A 23,948-nucleotide genomic window follows, 5' to 3' on the forward strand; every position below is an offset into this window, starting at 1 on the left:
CACTGAATCCTCAGAGACGTCTTGAAGAATCCAGGTTGGGACAATCAGGTCACCTGGCCACATACCTCACTGCTCTCAGTCAGCTTCCTAAGCTTGTCGTTACCTCTCTGTATGGGCCTGCCAAAAGCGGGGAGCCATTGGTGTGGGTAGTCGGCCCTGAAGCAGCTGTAATCCCGGTGAGTCAGCGGAAGGGTGAGACCCGGTAATGTTCACCACCTTGTGGTATTGTGCTGAGACTGATCTATGTGTTATCTGCCTGTTTTGTGGTTCTGTAAAGTATTGTCACACTGTGTTACCCTAAGTAAATAACTTGGCACTCAACTTGGTGGATAGTGATAATAAAGAAAATGATTTATTACTTTGAAAAGCAGTCCAGCAAAATAAACGTTTCGGTCAAACAATCAGACCTTCTTCAGTACGACCGACTGCTGGAGTGTAGATGTATACAAGGTACTAGTATATGCAGAGAGGCTCCTATGATGGGATTTTATTTCTATGACCTCGAATAACTGTCATGGAAGTATGTGTATTTAATCCACACTGGGAATGTAGATAGTCTGAATAAAACGTTTTAGAAGGGATACTCTGAGAATGCAGGCACATTAGAAGTAAAATCCAAGAGTTTTGGCTTGAAGTGCGGTGGTCTAAACCACAAAGAGCAGGAGGAGCGATGATTCAATGCACGGTGTTACATGGAGCCTAATCAGCGCAGGAAAGCTCCGGAATAAGACAGACAGTGGGAGTACGTCAACGCGGTGTCCACCGCGTTGACGTACTCCCACTGTCTGTCTTATTCCGGAGCTTTCCTGCGCTGATTAGGCTCCATGTAACACCGTGCATTGAATCATCGCTCCTCCTGCTCTTTGTGGTTTAGACCACCGCACTTCAAGCCAAAACTCTTGGATTTTACTTCTAATGTGCCTGCATTCTCAGAGTATCCCTTCTAAAACGTTTTATTCAGACTATCTACATTCCCAGTGTGGATTAAATACACATACTTCCATGACAGTTATTCGAGGTCATAGAAATAAAATCCCATCATAGGAGCCTCTCTGCATATACTAGTACCTTGTATACATCTACACTCCAGCAGTCGGTCGTACTGAAGAAGGTCTGATTGTTTGACCGAAACGTTTATTTTGCTGGACTGCTTTTCAAAGTAATAAATCATTTTCTTTATTATCACTATCCACCAAGTTGAGTGCCAAGTTATTTACTTACTGTATACTGGTGTGGGAAACCTCTCTTGAGCACCGACACAGCTGTGCCACGTTATACACTACTGTGTTACCCTCACCCTGTGTTGTCTGATCAGCGTTATGCCCCCCGATAAAAGAAGAGTGGGCTTTCGGTGGCATGAGCCCTGGTCCTTGCAGTATTGGACATGAGAACCTGCTGACCCCCTGGGTCTTCCCACCGCCTAAGTATAATCCTGACTGGACTGATCCGGACTGTACGGATCAGCACATCGTGGTGTCGCCATTTGTACAAAATCATACAGTAGAAAACCAAATAAATGGTGGATCCAGGACCCTGCGCCCCGGAACGTGGCCATCTCATTTACCTACTAAGTGTGACCACTGTATTGAATGAAATATCTGAGGAGTGCACTAGAGAAGGAGCAGAAGATAACGCCCCACCTGGTACCACCAGTACGGCAGCACTCCTCTGCTTAGCTGGTAATTGTCCTATCGGAGCTGTGTTCCTTCATCAGAACCTTTATGTAACTTGTAAACGGATTAATTCCAATAAAAAGTGAAACTTTACAGGAGACTATAGGAAACATTTATCTCCTGCACCCTCCGCATCTCCCCACAGATCCTCATAATCCCACGGGCCTGTGTGGGTGAGATCAGGGATAATATCCACTCTGTGATCTACCACTCTAATATGGGGGTCCCCCGCTCTGCAGTATCAGGGGCTTCACTCTGATCCAGACTCACCTGCTCCAGGCAAAAGACAGGTAGAGACTGCCCTCTGGTGGTGAAATCAGGAGCTACATGCAGCCATCAATGGAGCAAATCCACTCAGTAAAATATTAAACTTTCGCTTCTCCACATAAACAGAAGAACTCACAATCTAATCTGCATCAGACGCCTACAAGGGGCAACTAACTGCAAAAACGAGTTCTAGCGTGTGAGAATAAAGGAGAGAACTCCAAAATATACTGGACCCATGAACAGACCATATGGATTATACACCATGAAAGAGCCCTCTATAATACAGGTTGTACTGATCCTGAGTTACCTCCTGTATTATACTCCAGAGCTGCACTCACTATTCTGCTGGTGCAGTCACTGTGTACATACATTACATTACTGATCCTGAGTTACCTCCTGTATTATACTCCAGAGCTGCACTCACTATTCTGCTGGTGCAGTCACTGTGTACATACATTACTGATCCTGAGTTACATCCTGTATTATACTCCAGAGCTGCACTCACTATTCTGCTGGTGCAGTCACTGTGTACATACATTACATTACTGATCCTGAGTTACCTCCTGTATTATACTCCAGAGCTGCACTCACTATTCTGCTGGTGCAGTCACTGTGTGCATACATTACATTACTGATCCTGAGTTACATCCTGTATTATACTCCAGAGCTGCACTCACTATTCTGCTGGTGCAGTCACTGTGTGCATACATTACATTACTGATCCTGAGTTACACCCTATATTATACTCCAGAGCTGCACTCACTATTCTGCTGGTGAAGTCACTGCACATACATTACATTACTGATCCTGAGTTACATCCTGTATTATACTCCAGAGCTGCGCTCACTATTCTGCTGGTGCAGTCACTGTGTACATACATTACTGATCCTGAGTTACATCCTGTATTATACTCCAGAGCTGCACTCACTATTCTGCTGGTGCAGTCACTGTGTACATACATTACATTACTGATCCTGAGTTACATCCTGTATTATACCCCAGAGCTGCACTCACTATTCTGCTGGTGCAGTCACTGTGTACATACATTACATTACTGATCCTGAGTTACATCCTGTATTATACTCCAGAGCTGCACTCACTATTCTGCTGGTGCAGTCACTGTGTACATACATTACATTACTGATCCTGAGTTACATCCTGTATTATACTCCAGAGCTGCACTCACTATTCTGCTGGTGCAGTCACTGTGTACATACATTACATTACTGATCCTGAGTTACATCCTGTATTATACTCCAGAGCTGCACTCACTATTCTGCTGGTGCAGTCACTGTGTACATACATTACATTACTGATCCTGAGTTACATCCTGTATTATACTCCAGAGCTGCACTCACTATTCTGCTGGTGCAGTCACTGTGTACATACATTACTGATCCTGAGTTACATCCTGTATTATACTCCAGAGCTGCACTCACTATTCTGCTGGTGCAGTCACTGTGTACATACATTACATTACTGATCCTGAGTTACATCCTGTATTATGCTCCAGAGCTGCACTCACTATTCTGCTGGTGCAGTCACTGTGTACATACATTACTGATCCTGAGTTACATCCTGTATTATACTCCAGAGCTGCACTCACTATTCTGCTGGTGCAGTCACTGTGTACATACATTACTGATCCTGAGTTACATCCTGTATTATACTCCAGAGCTGCACTCACTATTCTGCTGGTGCAGTCACTGTGTACATACATTACTGATCCTGAGTTACATCCTGTATTATGCTCCAGAGCTGCACTCACTATTCTGCTGGTGCAGTCACTGTGTGCATACATTACTGATCCTGAGTTACATCCTGTATTATACCCCAGAGCTGCACTCACTATTCTGCTGGTGCAGTCACTGTGTACATACATTACTGATCCTGAGTTACATCCTGTATTATACTCCAGAGCTGCACTCACTATTCTGCTGGTGCAGTCACTGTGTACATACATTACATTACTGATCCTGAGTTACACCCTGTATTATACTCCAGAGCTGCACTCACTATTCTGCTGGTGCAGTCACTGTGTACATACATTACATTACTGATCCTGAGTTACATCCTGTATTATACTCCAGAGCTGCACTCACTATTCTGCTGGTGCAGTCACTGTGTACATACATTACTGATCCTGAGTTACATCCTGTATTATACTCCAGAGCTGCACTCACTATTCTGCTGGTGCAGTCACTGTGTACATACATTACATTACTGATCCTGAGGTAAATCCTGTATTATACTCCAGAGCTGCACTCACTATTCTGTTTTTGCAATCATCATGCACATGCATAACTATAAAGGAGATAATGAGGCTGCTGTATACATCACATAGGATATACAGTATATACTGCCTTGAAAAAAGTCTTTACACCTCGTGAACTTTTCCACATTTTTTATGTTACAGCATAGATGTATCTTATTGGGATTTTTTTACACAAAGTAACAAGTAAATGATTCTGGGTGAACTAATTACACAGATCTGCAAATATATATTTTTTCAAGAGCTGTTTTGGTTATTCCACATAATCTTTATGTTTTTAAGGGCGCTGAATCCGAAAATGACCTCTGTTTTGTCATAGGACATCACGTTTTCTGACAATTAAAGTAACTGTGTTAAATAAGACAATACCTCAAAATAAATGAATATAGACTCATAAAATTATTTTTTTATTACAAATGTTTCATGAAAATCATTTTTACCTGCAGTGAGCTCACTAACACAAAGTAACATCGCTTCTTCTTCCCTGTGAGGCTTCTCCTGGTCCATTTCCGCTTGTGAGGAGCATCTGGAATGTCTCTGAAGCGTCCATCATAGTCTGCCATCATTGTGATGCTCCATCTTCCCTGGTATCTTCTGGCCATTATTGTGATGCTCCATCTTCCCTGGTATCTTCTGGCCATCATTGTGATGCTCCATCATCCCTGGTATCTTCTTTCCATCATTGTGATGCTCCATCTTCCCTGGTAGCTTCTGTCCATCATTGTGATGCTCCATCTTCCCTGGTATCTTCTGTCCATCATTGTGATGCTCCATCTTCCCTGGTACCTTCTTTCCATCATTGTGATGCTCCATCTTCCCTGGTATCTTCTGTCCATCATTGTGATGCTCCATCTTCCCTGGTATCTTCTGTCCATCATTGTGATGCTCCATCTTCCCTGGTATCTTCTGTCCATCATTGTGATGCTCCATCTTCCCTGGTAGCTTCTGTCCATCATTGTGATGCTCCATCTTCCCTGGTAGCTTCTGTCCATCATTGTGATGCTCCATCTTCCCTGGTATCTTCTTGCCATCATTGTGATGCTCCATCTTCCCTGGTAGCTTCTGTCCATCATTGTGATGCTCCATCTTCACTGGTATCTTCTGGCCATCATTGTGATGCTCCATCTTCCCTGGTATCTTCTGTCCATCATTGTGATGCTCCATCTTCCCTGGTAGCTTCTGTCCATCATTGTGATGCTCCATCTTCCCTGGTAGCTTCTGTCCATCATTGTGATGCTCCATCTTCCCTGGTAGCTTCTGTCCATCATTGTGATGCTCCATCTTCCCTGGTATCTTCTGGCCATCATTGTAATGCTCCATCTTCCCTGGTATCTTCTGGCCATCATTGTAATGCTCCATCTTCCCTGGTAACTTCTGTCCATCATTGTAATGCTCCATCTTCCCTGGTATCTTCTGGCCATCATTGTAATGCTCCATCTTCCCTGGTATCTTCTTGCCATCATTGTGATGCTCCATCTTCCCTGGTATCTTCTGGCCATCATTGTAATGCTCCATCTTCCCTGGTAGCTTCTGTCCATCATTGTGATGCTCCATCTTCCCTGGTATCTTCTGGCCATCATTGTGATGCTCCATCTTCCCTGGTATCTTCTGGCCATTATTGTAATGCTCCATCTTCCCTGGTATCTTCTGTCCATCATTGTGATGCTCCATCTTCCCTGGTAACTTCTGTCCATCATTGTGATGCTCCATCTTCCCTGGTAGCTTCTGTCCATCATTGTGATGGTCCATCTTCCCTGGTATCTTCTGGCCATCATTGTGATGCTCCATCTTCCCTGGTAACTTCTGGCCATCATTGTAATGCTCCATCTTCCCTGGTATCTTCTTGCCATCATTGTGATGCTCCATCTTCCCTGGTAGCTTCTGTCCATCATTGTGATGCTTCATCTTCCCTGGTATCTTCTGTCCATCATTGTGATGCTCCATCTTCCCTGGTAGCTTCTGTCCATCATTGTAATGCTCCATCTTCCCTGGTATCTTCTGGCCATCATTGTAATGCTCCATCTTCCCTGGTAACTTCTGTCCATCATTGTGATGCTCCATCTTCCCTGGTATCTTCTGTCCATCATTGTGATGCTCCATCTTCCCTGGTATCTTCTTGCTATCATTGTAATGCTCCATCTTCCCTGGTATCTTCTGTCCATCATTGTAATGCTCCATCTTCCCTGGTATCTTCTGGCCATCATTGTAATGCTCCATCTTCCCTGGTAACTTCTGTCCATCATTGTGATGCTCCATCTTCCCTGGTATCTTCTGTCCATCATTGTGATGCTCCATCTTCCCTGGTATCTTCTTGCCATCACTGTGATGCTCCATCTTCCCTGGTATCTTCTTGCCATCATTGTAATGTTCCATCTTCACTGGTATCTTCTGGCCATCATTGTAATGCTCCATCTTCCCTGGTATCTTCTGTCCATCATTGTGATGCTCCATCTTCCCTGGTATCTTCTGGCCATCATTGTAATGCTCCATCTTCCCTGGTATCTTCTTGCCATCATTGTAATGTTCCATCTTCACTGGTATCTTCTGGCCATCATTGTAATGCTCCATCTTCCCTGGTATCTTCTGTCCATCATTGTGATGCTCCATCTTCCCTGGTATCTTCTGGCCATCATTGTGATGCTCCATCTTCCCTGGTATCTTCTTGCCATCATTGTAATGTTCCATCTTCACTGGTATCTTCTGGCCATCATTGTAATGCTCCATCTTCCCTGGTATCTTCTTGCCATCATTGTAATGCTCCATCTTCCCTGGTATCTTCTTGCCATCATTGTAATGTTCCATCTTCACTGGTATCTTCTGGCCATCATTGTAATGCTCCATCTTCCCTGGTATCTTCTGTCCATCATTGTGATGCTCTATCTTCCCTGGTATCTTTTGGCCATCATTGTAATGCTCCATCTTCCCTGGTATCTTCTTGCCATCATTGTAATGCTCCATCTTCCCTGGTATCTTCTTGCCATCATTGTAATGTTCCATCTTCACTGGTATCTTCTGGCCATCATTGTAATGCTCCATCTTCCCTGGTATCTTCTGTCCATCATTGTAATGCTCCATCTTCCCTGGTATCTTCTGTCCATCATTGTGATGCTCCATCTTCCCTGGTATCTTCTGGCCATCATTGTAATGCTCCATCTTCCCTGGTATCTTCTTGCCATCATTGTAATGTTCCATCTTCACTGGTATCTTCTGGCCATCATTGTAATGCTCCATCTTCCCTGGTATCTTCTGTCCATCATTGTGATGCTCCATCTTCCCTGGTATCTTCTGTCCATCATTGTGATGCTCCATCTTCCCTGGTATCTTCTGTCCATCATTGTAATGCTCCATCTTCCCTGGTATCTTCTTGCCATCATTGTAATGCTCCATCTTCCCTGGTATCTTCTTGCCATCATTGTAATGTTCCATCTTCACTGGTATCTTCTGGCCATCATTGTAATGCTCCATCTTCCCTGGTATCTTCTGTCCATCATTGTGATGCTCCATCTTCCCTGGTATCTTCTGGCCATCATTGTAATGCTCCATCTTCCCTGGTATCTTCTTGCCATCATTGTAATGCTCCATCTTCCCTGGTATCTTCTTGCCATCATTGTAATGTTCCATCTTCACTGGTATCTTCTGGCCATCATTGTAATGCTCCATCTTCCCTGGTAACTTCTGTCCATCATTGTGATGCTCCATCTTCCCTGGTATCTTCTGTCCATCATTGTGATGCTCCATCTTCCCTGGTATCTTCTTGCCATCATTGTGATGCTCCATCTTCCCTGGTATCTTCTTGCCATCATTGTAATGTTCCATCTTCACTGGTATCTTCTGGCCATCATTGTAATGCTCCATCTTCCCTGGTATCTTCTGTCCATCATTGTGATGCTCCATCTTCCCTGGTATCTTCTGGCCATCATTGTAATGCTCCATCTTCCCTGGTATCTTCTTGCCATCATTGTAATGTTCCATCTTCACTGGTATCTTCTGGCCATCATTGTAATGCTCCATCTTCCCTGGTATCTTCTGTCCATCATTGTGATGCTCCATCTTCCCTGGTATCTTCTGGCCATCATTGTAATGCTCCATCTTCCCTGGTATCTTCTTGCCATCATTGTAATGTTCCATCTTCACTGGTATCTTCTGGCCATCATTGTAATGCTCCATCTTCCCTGGTATCTTCTTGCCATCATTGTAATGCTCCATCTTCCCTGGTATCTTCTTGCCATCATTGTAATGCTCCATCTTCCCTGGTATCTTCTGTCCATCATTGTGATGCTCCATCTTCCCTGGTATCTTCTGGCCATCATTGTGATGCTCCATCTTCCCTGGTATCTTCTTGCCATCATTGTAATGTTCCATCTTCACTGGTATCTTCTGGCCATCATTGTAATGCTCCATCTTCCCTGGTATCTTCTTGCCATCATTGTAATGCTCCATCTTCCCTGGTATCGTCTTGCCATCATTGTAATGTTCCATCTTCACTGGTATCTTCTGTCCATCATTGTGATGCTCTATCTTCCCTGGTATCTTTTGGCCATCATTGTAATGCTCCATCTTCCCTGGTATCTTCTTGCCATCATTGTAATGCTCCATCTTCCCTGGTATCTTCTTGCCATCATTGTAATGTTCCATCTTCACTGGTATCTTCTGGCCATCATTGTAATGCTCCATCTTCCCTGGTATCTTCTGTCCATCATTGTAATGCTCCATCTTCCCTGGTATCTTCTGTCCATCATTGTGATGCTCCATCTTCCCTGGTATCTTCTGGCCATCATTGTAATGCTCCATCTTCCCTGGTATCTTCTTGCCATCATTGTAATGTTCCATCTTCACTGGTATCTTCTGGCCATCATTGTAATGCTCCATCTTCCCTGGTATCTTCTGTCCATCATTGTGATGCTCCATCTTCCCTGGTATCTTCTGTCCATCATTGTGATGCTCCATCTTCCCTGGTATCTTCTGTCCATCATTGTAATGCTCCATCTTCCCTGGTATCTTCTTGCCATCATTGTAATGCTCCATCTTCCCTGGTATCTTCTTGCCATCATTGTAATGTTCCATCTTCACTGGTATCTTCTGGCCATCATTGTAATGCTCCATCTTCCCTGGTATCTTCTGTCCATCATTGTGATGCTCCATCTTCCCTGGTATCTTCTGGCCATCATTGTAATGCTCCATCTTCCCTGGTATCTTCTTGCCATCATTGTAATGCTCCATCTTCCCTGGTATCTTCTTGCCATCATTGTAATGTTCCATCTTCACTGGTATCTTCTGGCCATCATTGTAATGCTCCATCTTCCCTGGTATCTTCTGTCCATCATTGTGATGCTCCATCTTCCCTGGTATCTTCTGTCCATCATTGTGATGCTCCATCTTCCCTGGTATCTTCTGTCCATCATTGTAATGTTCCATCTTCCCTGGTATCTTCTGTCCATCATTGTAATGTTCCATCTTCCCTGGTATCTTCTGTCCATCATTGTGATGCTCCATCTTCCCTGGTATCTTCTTGCCATCATTGTGATGCTCCATCTTCCCTGGTATCTTCTGTCCATCATTGTGATGCTCCATCTTCCCTGGTATCTTCTGGCCATCATTGTAATGTTCCATCTTCACTGGTATCTTCTGGCCATCATTGTAATGCTCCATCTTCCCTGGTATCTTCTGTCCATCATTGTAATGCTCCATCTTCCCTGGTATCTTCTGTCCATCATTGTAATGCTCCATCTTCCCTGGTATCTTCTGGCCATCATTGTAATGCTCCATCTTCCCTGGTATCTTCTTGCCATCATTGTAATGCTCCATCTTCCCTGGTATCTTTCCATCTCTTTAATGTCCTGGTGGAATCGTTCACCTCGCTCTTCACTCACAGCTCCCAAATTTTCAGGAAAGTTGTCATGGTGGGAATGGAGGAACTTTCAAGCTCATCAGCCAACCTAAAGCTCAAAATGCTTTCAGCATTCGTCCACAATTTTTTTTGTAGTCAGGGTCTTGTATATCTTCAATGCATTGATGTGAATTAATTAATAGTAATTTTGACTTTCAAAACCCTAAGATAAAAAAAATACCAAAAATTGAGAAAAATATACTAAATTTGAAGAGAATTTTGCATTTTGTGGCAAATCCTGACATCCAGGATTTTTATCATTTTGTTTTCATTTTCAGCACACCAAAATACATGGAAATTAGATGAAAATAATCAAACAGCTTTTTAGTCGCAGACCTGTGTTATTGTAAAATATAAAGCTGACAATTGTGCATTAGTATTCAACCCGAGTCAATATTTTGTAGGACCGCTTGTCTCAGATCCCATCGGGATCGCACCAATCTGTCACGGTTCACGGGGAAGATACCTTTATCATCCCCACAACTCACAGTAATTTGTCATGAACTGGGGTTGCTTGGTTGCCCCTGGTTCCTTCTGAAGGGGATTTATCTATATCCCACTTCCCATTTCTGGTTTGGAACTTGCAGCTCTCTGGCGCCCCCCTTATCCTCAGGTCAGTCAGGGTACTGCACCTAGGGTAAATAGTTGCCAGAAAGACTGCCTGCTATGTATTGGTGATTGGTCACGCTGCAGCAAGGGCGATATAACTACTCCCACTCAGGCGGGAACAAAAATTATCAAAGCCTCCTAAACGCACAGAAAAAAGTATGCTGCCACCAGCTCCGATTCTCTTAACGTTTAACGGGTCCAGAGCCAACCCAAATTAGTAGCGTAATTCTCTTCAGAGGATGCAACAGTTCATTTAGAGTATGGAGAGACAAGCTAGTAATTTTATATTTTACTCCAAAAAAGGTAGGCAGTGTTTACACAGTATGAAAAGATATTATAGAGAAGACAAATCATGTGTACAATACAATTACAAATAAAAGAAGGATTAAAATTGAAAAAACAGTTAGCGTTCAGATCATTTCATATCATCATGGCTAGCCTGTGGGCTTTGTAGGATGCCCACATCTAGATGCATGTCACATCTATATAGTAGCAGAACCACGGACACAACGACACTGCAAGAATGCTGTCTCACTAAGTTATTCTTAGCCCAAAACCCATGCACTCCCCCTGTGGTGACATCACTTAGGGGCTGAAACCTCCCCTTTACTTAGAATTTGAAAATTATTTTTATGCATATCTCACTGTATGAATCTCGCATACGAAATATACCTGGTTCCTGAGGTGCGCCACATCTGGGCGATTCTTTTAAGTGGAAGAACGGCATACTTACATGAACCACTTAAGAAGAAATCTACGCTTTGCACTTGTTGTGTTTAGCTACTAGCGCTTTCAGTGAGTGATAGATCTATCGATGGACATCCGAAATATATAATTCTTATATTTCTAGCCTGGATTGGTGCCAGTATATAACACGTTAATAGAACAAAAAAATGCCTGCAGTTTGGAAGTACCTATACCAGTCTTGGCTGGTATTGGTTGGGAGGAGGGAATGAGTAGTTTTCACAGAGTCTGGTATTTGCAGATAAGCCATAAAACGTCAGTGATTCTAGTGAGGGTTTTGAATTACACACATACAAGCAGCAGGCAAAGTGAGAAGAGGGGGGGTCAGAATGGCTCACGGTGTGTCTGGAAAGCCATGTAACCTTCTGAAACTAAACTCACAAAATGACATTTTTACGTTATTGTGACACCACTTTTCTCTCCAGTCGTCTGGGGTCAGTCTCTCCAGTCTTTGCACATCTTGAGATTACATTTTGCCCATTCCTCTTTGCCCCCTTTCTCTCGCTCAGTGACATTGGATGGAGATGTCTGTGATCAGTAATTCTCACGTCTTGCCACAGATTCTCTGGGATTCGGGTCTGGATGGTGACTGATCACACACAGAATATTTTTATTTTCGGATCTGAACATTCCATTGTGGCTCTGGCCGGATGTTGAGGGTTGTCCTGCTGGTCGGTGAACCTACTTCCTAGTCTGAGGTCTTCTACAGCCTCTAACAGGTTTTCCTAAGGATTGTCCTGTATTTAGCTCCATCTATCTTCCCATCACCTCTGAGAAGCTTCCGTGCCTCTGCTGCAGAAAAGCCTCCCCCAGTACGATGCTGCCAACACCATGTGTGATGAATTCTGCTTCCACCATGTATTACAGTAGGGATGGTGTTTTCAGGGTGATGTGCAGAGTTAGTTTTCCACCACACATAATGTTTTGTATTTAGCCCAAAAACATTCTCCTTTGGTGTCATCTGACCAGAGCCCCTTCTTCCACATTTTCCCTGTGTCCCCTACATTTCTTTCTTCTTGCTCCTCTTCTACAAATGCTAGAACTGTGGACTACACAACTAGTAGTTGTCCTGTGGACAGATTCTCCCCCTGAGCTGTGGATCTCCATGGCTCCTTCAGTGACCATCGGCCTCTCGGCTGCTTCTCTCATTAGTGCTCTCCTTTCTTGGGATGTCAGGTTAGATGGTCGGCCATGTCTTGGGAGGTTTGAGGTTGTGCCATTCTCCTTCCATTTTTGGTTGATGGATTGCACAGCAGTCTGTGTAGTCTTCAGAGCTTGGGGTTTTATTTTTATACCTAGCCCTGCTTTCCTCTTCTCCGCAGCTTTATCCCTGACCTGTCTGGTGGGCTCCTTGGTTTCCACGATGCTGTTTGATCTTTAATGTTCTCACACAAACCTCTGAGGCCATCACAGAACAGCTGTCGTTATACTGAGGAGAAATCACCCCCCAGGGGGATGCAATATGCTAATTATGTGACTTGTTGGGTGATTGGTTGCTCAGGATGAAATTTAGGGGCAACAGACTACAGGGGGCTGAATACTAATGCACAGAACAATGCTCAAATTTAAAATTTTAAATATATTGAGAAAAATTCTGTATCATTTCCTTTATACTTCACAAATGCTTGCTACTTTGTGTTGGTGTCACAGAAAGTCCCAATAAAATACATTTATTTTTGTGGGTACAATATGAAAAAAATGTGTAAAAGATCATGGGCATGAATACTTTTTCAAGGCTGTGTATGCATGTTATGTTGGTGTATACATTGAATCTTCCAGTGTATGTGCCTATAGTGCATGTTTATAGTGACTTATTGTCATTTCTATGATTATTTCATGCAGTCTTCTGCACGTGTCATTTCTGTATTTAGTTCCTTATCTGATTCTCCAAAGATTAAAGAGCTATTAGTGCGAGTGATACGTGAGACGGGTGTGATAATGAGATGTAGGGTATTATCATTATATCGCTACAACTGCTACGTATTTAGACTTTGATGTTAAGATATAATTCACTTTTCTCCACTTTCACCTCGCTCTTCCTTCAGGACCTCAGATGCCTCTGATAAGTGACCCTGAAATCCCAATTAGTAACATATAATGCCCCTGGCACCAAGACCTGAATCCCAAGCCCCAAAGCTGCAGCTTCTACTGATCATAATCACATTGCTTCTATCATGTTTTGTCATGTATGCAATGCTCTTCATGAATAGAATCCAAGGATGACAATTAAAACTGGTAGTAAACATAGAATACAATGCTTTACTATTGCAGATTTAGGGTGTCCAGAAAGTTAAGTCATAATATAATTAAAGTCAATAAGATGAACCCCCAAATGTTCAATTCACTTTAGAACAATATGCTATAATGGCAGGATACCTACTCTCGATCCTGCATGTGGTTGGACCCCATAGCGGTCCCTAATTTGAGGTTTCTACAAGTATAATAGTAATCCTTATATCATAGACAGATATATGAAATACTACGGAGACTCTCTGATGCCCTCACTCTGATCTGAACATCATATAAAAGATGCAATCTTCAGGATCTGAATATTCAGGAAGGCTGCTGCTAATTAAACTCTCTGACCTGATCCAGTCCCAGAATTTCCCTTTCTGCACCACCACTGTACGTTCACCTCTACTAAATATATACAAAGCAATATGCTAGAATTTCCTTTCCTAACCCGTCTGTAAAGCAGGATATGACCACCGACCCTGTGAGGACTCAATACTAAATATATGGCGATATCAATGAGCTAATCCAGAACCAGTCCTGTTACGATGACCACACTGCATTATTCTCAGGTGGTCGTGGTGAAGTGCACAGTGTCTGACACCAGAGAGCACTCTACTCAATGTCATGAGCCGGTCAGATAAGAGTCTGTGTCAGCTGGGGGCAGTGTTGCAGTCTTGTGATCTGGTGTTGCATTATGAGATTTTCTGCAAGGTCACATGACTGTATTTGTTGTATGAACACCCGGCAACCTGCGACTCCCAGCACCTGATATTAGGCACGTATACTCACCTGGGAGTGTGACCATGCAGGGCGGCTCAGCTGTATCATATACCTGGGTGGACCGGATCATATATCTGCATCCTATATATAATTGCCCCCGGGCGCGGTGTTAATAATGTGCAGCCTCTTCTTACCTGTTCTATATAAAACCTTTGTATGAAAGTGGGGTGTGTGATGTCAGATGCATAACAAGGTGCACGGGAGTCAAAAAGGATCAGATCCAGGGGTATGCAAAGTATCAGACGACTCCATAAGAGATAGCAGCCTCCTGTGTAAACCTGTAAGGCTACGTTCACATTAGCGTTTTGCGTGTTTGCGTCGGGCGCCGCAGCTGCGACGCATGCGTCATGCGCCCCTATATTTAACATGGGGGGCGCATGGACATGCGTTGTGCTGCGTTGTGCGACTCATGCGTTTTTTTTTGCCGCAAGCGTTGGGCGCAGAAAACGCAACAAGTTGCATTTTTTTTGCGTCCAAATTTCAGCAAAAAAGGACGCATGCGTCGCAAAACGCAGCGTTTTAGCATGCGTTTTGGTGCATTTTTATTTGCATTGTGCGTTGCATCGCCGACGCAGCGGTGCACGACGCAAATGTGAACGTAGCCTAACTCCACATTAATAGCAGAGGCCCCACACTGTTCAGACTTTACATGTGATGGTTCTGGTGTCTAAACTCTGTCCCCAGTACGTTGGGGACATTACAAAGATATACAGTCATGGCTGAAAGTGTTGGCACCCTTGAAATTGTTCCAGAAAATGAAGTATTTCCCCCAGATAATTAATGCAGTTACACGTGTTTTGTTATACTCAGGTTTATTTCATTTCTGTTACCTAGAACAGCAAAAAAGTGCGGAGAAAAAAGGCAAATTGGATATAATTTCACACAAAACCTCAAAAATTGTCTGGACACAATTGTTACCCCTTTCCAAAATTGTGGGTTAACAACTTTGTTTCCGGCATGTAATGCTCTCTCACACTCACCTGTGGCAAATAATAGGCGTGGGCAATATGAAAACCACACCTGGAACCAGATAAAAAGGGGGGAGAAGTTGACTCGATCTTTACATTGTGTGTCTGTGTATGCCACACTAGGCATGGAGAACAGAAAGAGGAGAAAAGAACTGTCTGAGGACTTGAGAACCAAAATTGTAGGAAAAGATCAACAATCTCAAGGCTACAAGTCCATCTCCAGAGATCTTGATGTTCCTTTGTCCATGGTGCCCAAAATAAGCAAGAAGTTTACAACCCAGGACACTGCAGCTAATCTCGCTGGACATGGATGGTAGATAATTGATGAAAGGTTGTAATGCTCGATAGTCCGGATGGTGGATAAGCCCCAATCAAGCTCCAAAGAAATTCAAGCTGTCCTGGCAAGGTCAATCGGCATCAGTGTCAGTGCAAACTATCTGTCCACATGTGAATGAAATGAAACGCTATGGCAGGAGATCCTAGAGGACACCACTGCTGACACAGAGACTAAAAAACTAGACTGCAGTTTACCAAAATGTACGTGAGTAAATAAAAATCCTCCTGGGAAAGCATCTTGATGGACAGATGAGACCAAGATAGAGCTTTTTGGTAAAGCACATTATTCTACTGTTTACTGAAAATGGAACTGGGTCTACATAGAAAAGAATACCATACTTACAGTCAAGTATGGTGGAAGTTCAAAGATTGGGATTGTTTTGCTGCCTCTGGCACTCGGTACCTTCACTGTCTACAAGGCATCATGAAGATTACCAAGAATTTTAGGTCGCAATATAAAGCCAGTGTCAGAAAGCTTGGTTTTGATCGTAAGTCATGAGTCTTCCAGCAAGACAAAGCCCCAAAATATACTTCAAGAGACCCCCCAGAAATGGATGGAAGCAAAGAGCTGGAAAGTTCTGAAGTGGCTGCAATGAGTCTGAATCTAAATCAAATTGAACAACTGTGGAGAGATCTTAAAATTTCTGTTGGGAGAAGGTGCCCTTTAAATGTGAGAGACTTGAAGCAGTTTGAAAAATAAGAGTGGTCCAAAAATTCCAGTTGAGAGGTGTAAGAAACTTGTGGATGGTTATAGGAAATTATTTATTACAGTTATTTTTTTCCAAATGGTGTGCAACCAAATACTAAATTGAGTGTGTCAACAATTTTGTCAGGCCCATTTTGTTTTTTGTTTTTTTGTGAAATTATATCTAATTAGTTTTTTCTGTTTTTCTTGTTTTGTTCCAATACAAACAAAGGTAATAAACATGAGTATAGCAAAAAAATATGTAATTGCAATAATTTTCTGGGAGGAATACTTTCTTTCTATGAACTATTTCAAGGGTGCTAACACTTTTGGTTGTCACTGTAACATGGGCCTGACCCATCCACTGCAGACAAATGAAACCATAGACTGAGAGCCTGGAATACTTTTCAGAACAATTCTCTGTAAAATCTGACTTCTATATACCTCTGTTCTTGATTCCTGCATGTGGTCAGACCCCATGGCAGTCCCCTAAGTTATATCACAAATTTTAAAAAGAGACAGAATTGTTTTGCTGGTTCACGTTTTCTTTAGGTTTTTTTTTCTCACCATGGGTTGCTGGTCATACAGAGGTTCCATGTTTGATGAATTTTAGCTAAGATTCCTATGGTAGATCAAGGTGTCCCTGCCCTATCACTCTCTATTTTGTAGGCTGTATACTGCTGTAGGCCTGTAGCTGTGTCACTGTAGTTCCAGCACTGGCCAGCTATTTGCACAAGTCAGAATAGAACACGGAGGCTGCTATGGATGGGGAATCAGGATACGGTGAGCACAAGCTTCATTTTTTTCTAATATAGTTAAAGTCGCTCATGGGCATTATTAGTTCTGAAGGAGACACAAAGACGACATTATTAGTATTACACGGGGGCATTATTATAATGGGGCACTCTGGGCATTATTAATTTTAAGGGGGTACTCAGATTCATTGATACTTTATAGAGACACTCAGGTCATTATAACTTCAAAGCTTTATGTTAAATTCAGACCATTAAATGAGAACCGACTGATTATATTCAAGTGGGCGAGCGCTTGTTTATCGGCTTCTTTAGACAGTCTTTTAAAGAATGATGGTGCAGATCTATTGCTAATAGGTGGCTCTGTCTCCTACAGCAGCAGAGCTTTTGTTTACACCAGGCCATACACCAGAACAATTACTTTCTATAGAGCGGCTGTGAGGAGCGATATATTACATGATGGAGCTGTATAGAGGAGCTGCAAGGATTGTTATACTGCATGATGGGGCTGCATTCAGGGGCTGCGAGGAGTGATATACTGCATGATGGAGTTGTATACAGGTGCTGTTAGTAGTGATATACTGCAGGATGGGGCTATATACATGAGCTGCAAAGGGAGACATTCTTCATGATGTGTCTGCATACTGGGGCTGTTAGTAGTGATATACTGCAAGGTGGGGCTGTGTATAGAGGAGAGGAGTGATATACTGCAGGGTGGGGTTGAATATAGGGGTTGAAAGCAATGGTATACTGCAAGATGGTGTTGTTTGTAGGGGTTGTGTCACGATAATGTGAATATGCCATGTTTGAGTATCTACCTAACTTTACAAGACACACGCTGCGGGCTATTCCGACCCCCCCTCTTCTCACTCTGCCGCCTGCTTATATGTGTGTAATTCAAACCCCCCACTAGAGTCACTGGAGTATTATGGCTTAGCTGCAAACTACTCATTCTCTCTTCCTATCTAATGCCAGCCAAAACTGGTGTGGAAGCCCTGAGTTTCTTTGTTCTATTAAAGTTATATATAGCGGCACCGATTGGGGCTAGAGAGATAAGAATTATATATTCTGGATGTCCATCGGTAGATCTATCACCCACTGAAAGCGCTAGCAACTAAACGCAGTGAGTGCAAAGTGCGAATTTCTCAGTAAGCTGTTCACGTAATTACTTTGGGTTTACACTTAAAAGAATCCTCATGATGTGGGGCACATTCTGCTCATTGTGTATCCTCATGTGAGCTAGGGCATAAAAATTAGTTTTAATATTCTAAGTAAAGGGGAGGTGTCAACCTCTAAGTGATGTCACCACAGGGGGAGTGCCTGGGTTTGGGGCTAGAATAACTTAGTGAGACCAGGATTCTGGGGGCGTCTTTGTGTCCGGGGTCCTGCTGCTGATACAGATGTGCTATGCATCTAGATGTGTTTATCCTCCTAAGCCTACGGCCAGCCATGATGATATAAAATGATCTGAATGCTATGTAAGTGTTTTTTCAAGTTTAATCCTTCTTTTATTTGTAATTGTAATGTACACACGATTTTGTCTTCTTTATAATATCTTTTATACTTTGTAAACACTGCCACCTTTTTCTGGAGTAAAATATACAATTTACTAGCTTGTCTGTCTCTGCTCTAGAAACAAACTGTCGCGTCCTCTGAAGTGAATTACACTACTGATTTGGGTTGGCTCTGGACCCGTTAATCCTTAGGAAATTGGAGCTGGTGGCAGCGACTTTGTCGTGTGCGTTTGGGAAGCATTGTAGCGACGGCGGCGTTGATAATTATTGTTCCCGCCTGCGTGGGAGTAGTTACATCACCCTCGCTGCAGCGTGCTCAATAGCCAGTATATAGCAGGCAGCCTTTCTGGCGACTAACTACCCTAGGTGCAGTAACTAGTCTTAGCCAGAGACCTGCAAGTTCCAAACCGGAAACGGAACTGGGAAGTGGGATATAGATAAATCCCCTTCAGAAGGAACCAGGGGCAACCAAACATCCCCGGTTTATGACAAATTGGTGTGAGTGGTGGGGATGATAAAGGTATATTCCCTGGGATCCCTGACATACTGCTGGGATTCGAGATATATTGTTGGCAGCACGGTGTGAACTGTGACAGGTTGTGAGGAGTGAAATAATGCAAAATGGGGCTGTGTGTGTACAGGGCCTGTGGGGAGTGATATACTGCAGGGTAGGTCTGTGTATAGAGGAGAAGAGTGATATGATGCAGGGTGGGACTGTGCATAGAGGAAAGGAGTGATATAATGCAGGGTGGGACTGTGCACAGAGGAGAGGAGTGATATATCTCTGGGTGTGGTTGTATATAGGGGCTGTGAGGAGTGATATACTGCAGGATGGGGCTGTATACAGGGGCTATTAGAAGCTATATACTGCAGGGAAGGGTTGAACATAGCGGTTATGAGGAGTGATATACTGCAGGATGGGGCTGTATACAGGGGCTATGAGAAGCGCTATACTGCAGGGAAGGGTTGACTATAGGGGTTATGAGGAGTGATATACTGCAGGATGGGATTCAATATAGCGGTTGTGAGGAGTGATATACTGCAGGATGGTGCTGTATACAGGGGCTGTGAGGAGCAATATATTGCAGGGTAGGGGAGAAAAACTAGCTAGCAATGTTGCAGCCACACAGACAGCTGTAGTGATGGAGATGGAAGGAGATGCCCTCCGTCAGGCAGGTTCAGGGTGAATGCTGCGCATAGATTAGATTAATGATACCTCAGAGGTGGGGCTTGTCAGGAGAGGGGGGAGGGGCTGCAGCACTGGGGTGAAGAGAGTGCTGCTGGGAAATGCAGCAGATAAGACTAGGACCCTCCAATGTGAGGCTGACTGCTCCGAGGGACAGAAAAAAGACACAAAGGTGCAAGAAGGAAGCTATATGTTTGGCTTAGTCTGTATATTATCTTTCTTTGCCTTCCTGTGATGACGGTCTCCAGGGATTTTCTTGACTGTTTCCTCCTCTGGGACAAGTGAGTCAGATCTGAGCCGATCAGCAGGAATCCAGGAGGTGGCCGGACTCATTGACTGATAGTGAGCTCAGGAGGAGACTGGCAGCAGAGCACGTACCGGGGCGCGGAGCAATGGTGATCACTGCAAGATGCTCTGCAGCCATCTATGAGCTGCTCTGCGGAGAACCTGCCCAGCACCCACCACAAGCCGTATACCAGCCCAGTGCAGCGTTGAGCGCTGAGGAACCCCCAATAATAGTGACCCCATAACACAAGAGTCACAACGTCCCCGATATCACTGCAGACGCCACAACCTCACAGCGATTCCAAGCGTCACAGCAACACCCAACAGTGTCACAGTGCACCCTGATAATATATATGTGACAGTGTCCTCAATAATATCCCAGCGTACCCCATGATGCCACAGTGTCCTCAATAATGTCACAGCGTACACCGATAATGTCACAGCGTACCCCAATAATGTCACAGCGTACCCCAATAATGTCACAGTGTACCCCAATAATGTCACAGCGTACCCCAATAATGTCACAGCATACCCCAATAATGTCAGCGTCTGCAATAATGTCACAGCATACCCCGATAATGTCACAGCGTACCCCAATAATATCACAGCGTACCCCATGATGTCACAGTGTCCTCAATAATATCCCAGCATACCCCAATAATGTCACAGCATCTGCAATAATATCACAGCGTACCCCGATAATGTCACAGCACATCCCATGATGTCACAGCATCCCTAATAATGTCACAGTAACATCAATAATAAAGAAAAAATAGAGGGCACCCCCAAATAATAGATATAAAAGATGAACCTAGAGCTTGTCAGACTGAATCAATCTTAAAAAGGGGAGAAGAAAGAGACAAATGTCGAAATCAGGGATCAGCAGAAGATAATAAACATTCATTTATTGATAAACAAGCGATAAAAGACACAATAGAGTATAAAAGCCCCAAAGATGGGAAGTGACGAGGCGGAATCCTTCACCTGCTCGTAATGGAGCTGATGTCAAAACCTGCAACCAATAATAAACCTTAATATCAGTCAAATCCCTCTATATTTACGGGATGCATCATAGTAACATAGTAACATAGTTAGTAAGGCCGAAAAAAGACATTTGTCCATCCAGTTCAGCCTATATTCCATCATAATAAATCCCCAGATCTACGTCCTTCTACAGAACCTAATAATTGTATGATACAATATTGTTCTGCTCCAGGAAGACATCCAGGCCTCTCTTGAACCCCTCGACTGAGTTCGCCATCACCACCTCCTCAGGCAAGCAATTCCAGATTCTCACTGCCCTAACAGTAAAGAATCCTCTTCTATGTTGGTGGAAAAACCTTCTCTCCTCCAGACGCAAAGAATGCCCCCTTGTGCCCGTCACCTTCCTTGGTATAAACAGATCCTCAGCGAGATATTTGTATTGTCCCCTTATATACTTATACATGGTTATTAGATCGCCCCTCAGTCATCTTTTTTCTAGACTAAATAATCCTAATTTCGCTAATCTATCTGGGTATTGTAGTTCTCCCATCCCCTTTATTAATTTTGTTGCCCTCCTTTGTACTCTCTCTAGTTCCATTATATCCTTCATGAGCACCGGTGCCCAAAACTGGACACAGTACTCCATGTGCGGTCTAACTAGGGATTTGTACAGAGGCAGTATAATGCTCTCATCATGTGTATCCAGACCTCTTTTAATGCACCCCATGATCCTGTTTGCCTTGGCAGCTGCTGCCTGGCACTGGCTGCTCCAGTTAAGTTTATCATTAACTAGGATCCCCAAGTCCTTCTCCCTGTCAGATTTACCCAGTGGTTTCCCATTCAGTGTGTAATGGTGATATTGATTCCTTCTTCCCATGTGTATAACCTTACATTTATCATTGTTAAACCTCATCTGCCACCTTTCAGCCCAAGTTTCCAACTTATCCAGATCCATCTGTAGCAGAATACATGATACATTATTACATTGTAACCAGTAGTAACACCAAGATATGCAGCAAAAAAGGTAGCAACAATATAGGAATGAAAAAAAAGGACAACTGAGCGTGACCTCTGCTGCAGAGGATAAGTTCATCAGAGTCACGAGCCTCAGAAACCACTGACAGCAGCTCAGATAATGGCCCTGATAAATGGCGCCCAGACACGTAATAATAATAATCTTTATTTTTATATATTCTTATTTTCCGCAGCGCTTTACAGGTTGCACACATTATCATCACTAGTGTGATAGTGGGGGGGGGGGGTGAGGGACGTCTGTGACACAGAGGTGATTTATTTCATATGTCGGATATTACCCTGCAGAGCCCCACAGCGCCGTCCCGTCTGCTCTACACTTAGAGGGATCATCATCTGTGTATCAGGACAATGACCCAGAACCTCCGGGCGATATAACCAAGGACAAGGATGGAGGCTGCGGCAGAGGACGCAGAGGGAAGGCAGTGACATGAGCTTGTGTAAGTCGCATCTCCGTGTTCACAGGCTGTTGGTCTGTCCAGGAGCAGCAGCTTATAATATTGCCGATAGGAGAATTTGGTAATTTTGACCTTAATTGCACCCAGGAGCAGATTATACATGTCCATAAAGATACATACTGTATAACAATGTATTTCTATGTTCCCTGTATACTGAGGCGAAGGAAAAGGTTTTTTTTTGTTCCTATAAAAGTGGTAAAAATGTAATTTTTTCTTTTTTTGTGATTCTCCCCAGGTCTTGAACCCACAAGAGTCAACATTACAAGTAGGAGCCTAAGCTACTGATCCACAAGCTCTGATGCTATACTGGGGAGAATTCTGTGCATTTACAGTGGGGCAAAAAAGTATTTAGTCAGTCAGCAATAGTGCAAGTTCCACCACTTAAAAAGATGAGAGGCGTCTGTAATTTACATCATAGGTAGACCTCAACTATGGGAGACAAACTGAGAGAAAAAAAATCCAGAAAATCACATTGTCTGTTTTTTTAACATTTTATTTGCATATTGTGGTGGAAAATAAGTATTTGGTCAGAAACAAACAATCAAGATTTCTGGCTCTCACAGACCTGTAACTTCTTCTTTAAGAGTCTCCTCTTTCCTCCACTCATTACCTGTAGTAATGGCACCTGTTTAAACTTGTTATCAGTATAAAAAGACACCTGTGCACACCCTCAAACAGTCTGACTCCAAACTCCACTATGGTGAAGACCAAAGAGCTGTCAAAGGACACCAGAAACAAAATTGTAGCCCTGCACCAGGCTGGCAAGACTGAATCTGCAATAGCCAACCAGCTTGGAGTGAAGAAATCAACAGTGGGAGCAATAATTAGAAAATGGAAGACATACAAGACCACTGATAATTTCCCTCGATCTGGGGCTCCACGCAAAATCCCACCCCGTGGGGTCAGAATGATCACAAGAACGGTGAGCAAAAATTCCAGAACCACGCGGGGGGACCTAGTGAATGAACTGCGGAGAGCTGGGACCAATGTAACAAGGCCTACCATAAGTAACACACTACGCCACCATGGACTCAGATCCTGCAGTGCCAGACGTGTCCCACTGCTTAAGCCAGTACATGTCCGGGCCCGTCTCAAGTTTGCTAGAGAGCATTTGGATGATCCAGAGGAGTTTTGGGAGAATGTCCTATGGTCTGATGAAACCAAACTGGAACTGTTTGGTGGAAACACAACTTGTCGTGTTTGGAGGAAAAAGAATACTGAGTTGCATCCATCAAACACCATACCTACTGTAAAGCATGGTGGTGGAAACATCATGCTTTG

Source organism: Ranitomeya imitator, chromosome 5 (assembly GCF_032444005.1).
Source record: "Ranitomeya imitator isolate aRanImi1 chromosome 5, aRanImi1.pri, whole genome shotgun sequence".
Taxonomy (NCBI): Eukaryota; Metazoa; Chordata; class Amphibia; order Anura; family Dendrobatidae; genus Ranitomeya; species Ranitomeya imitator.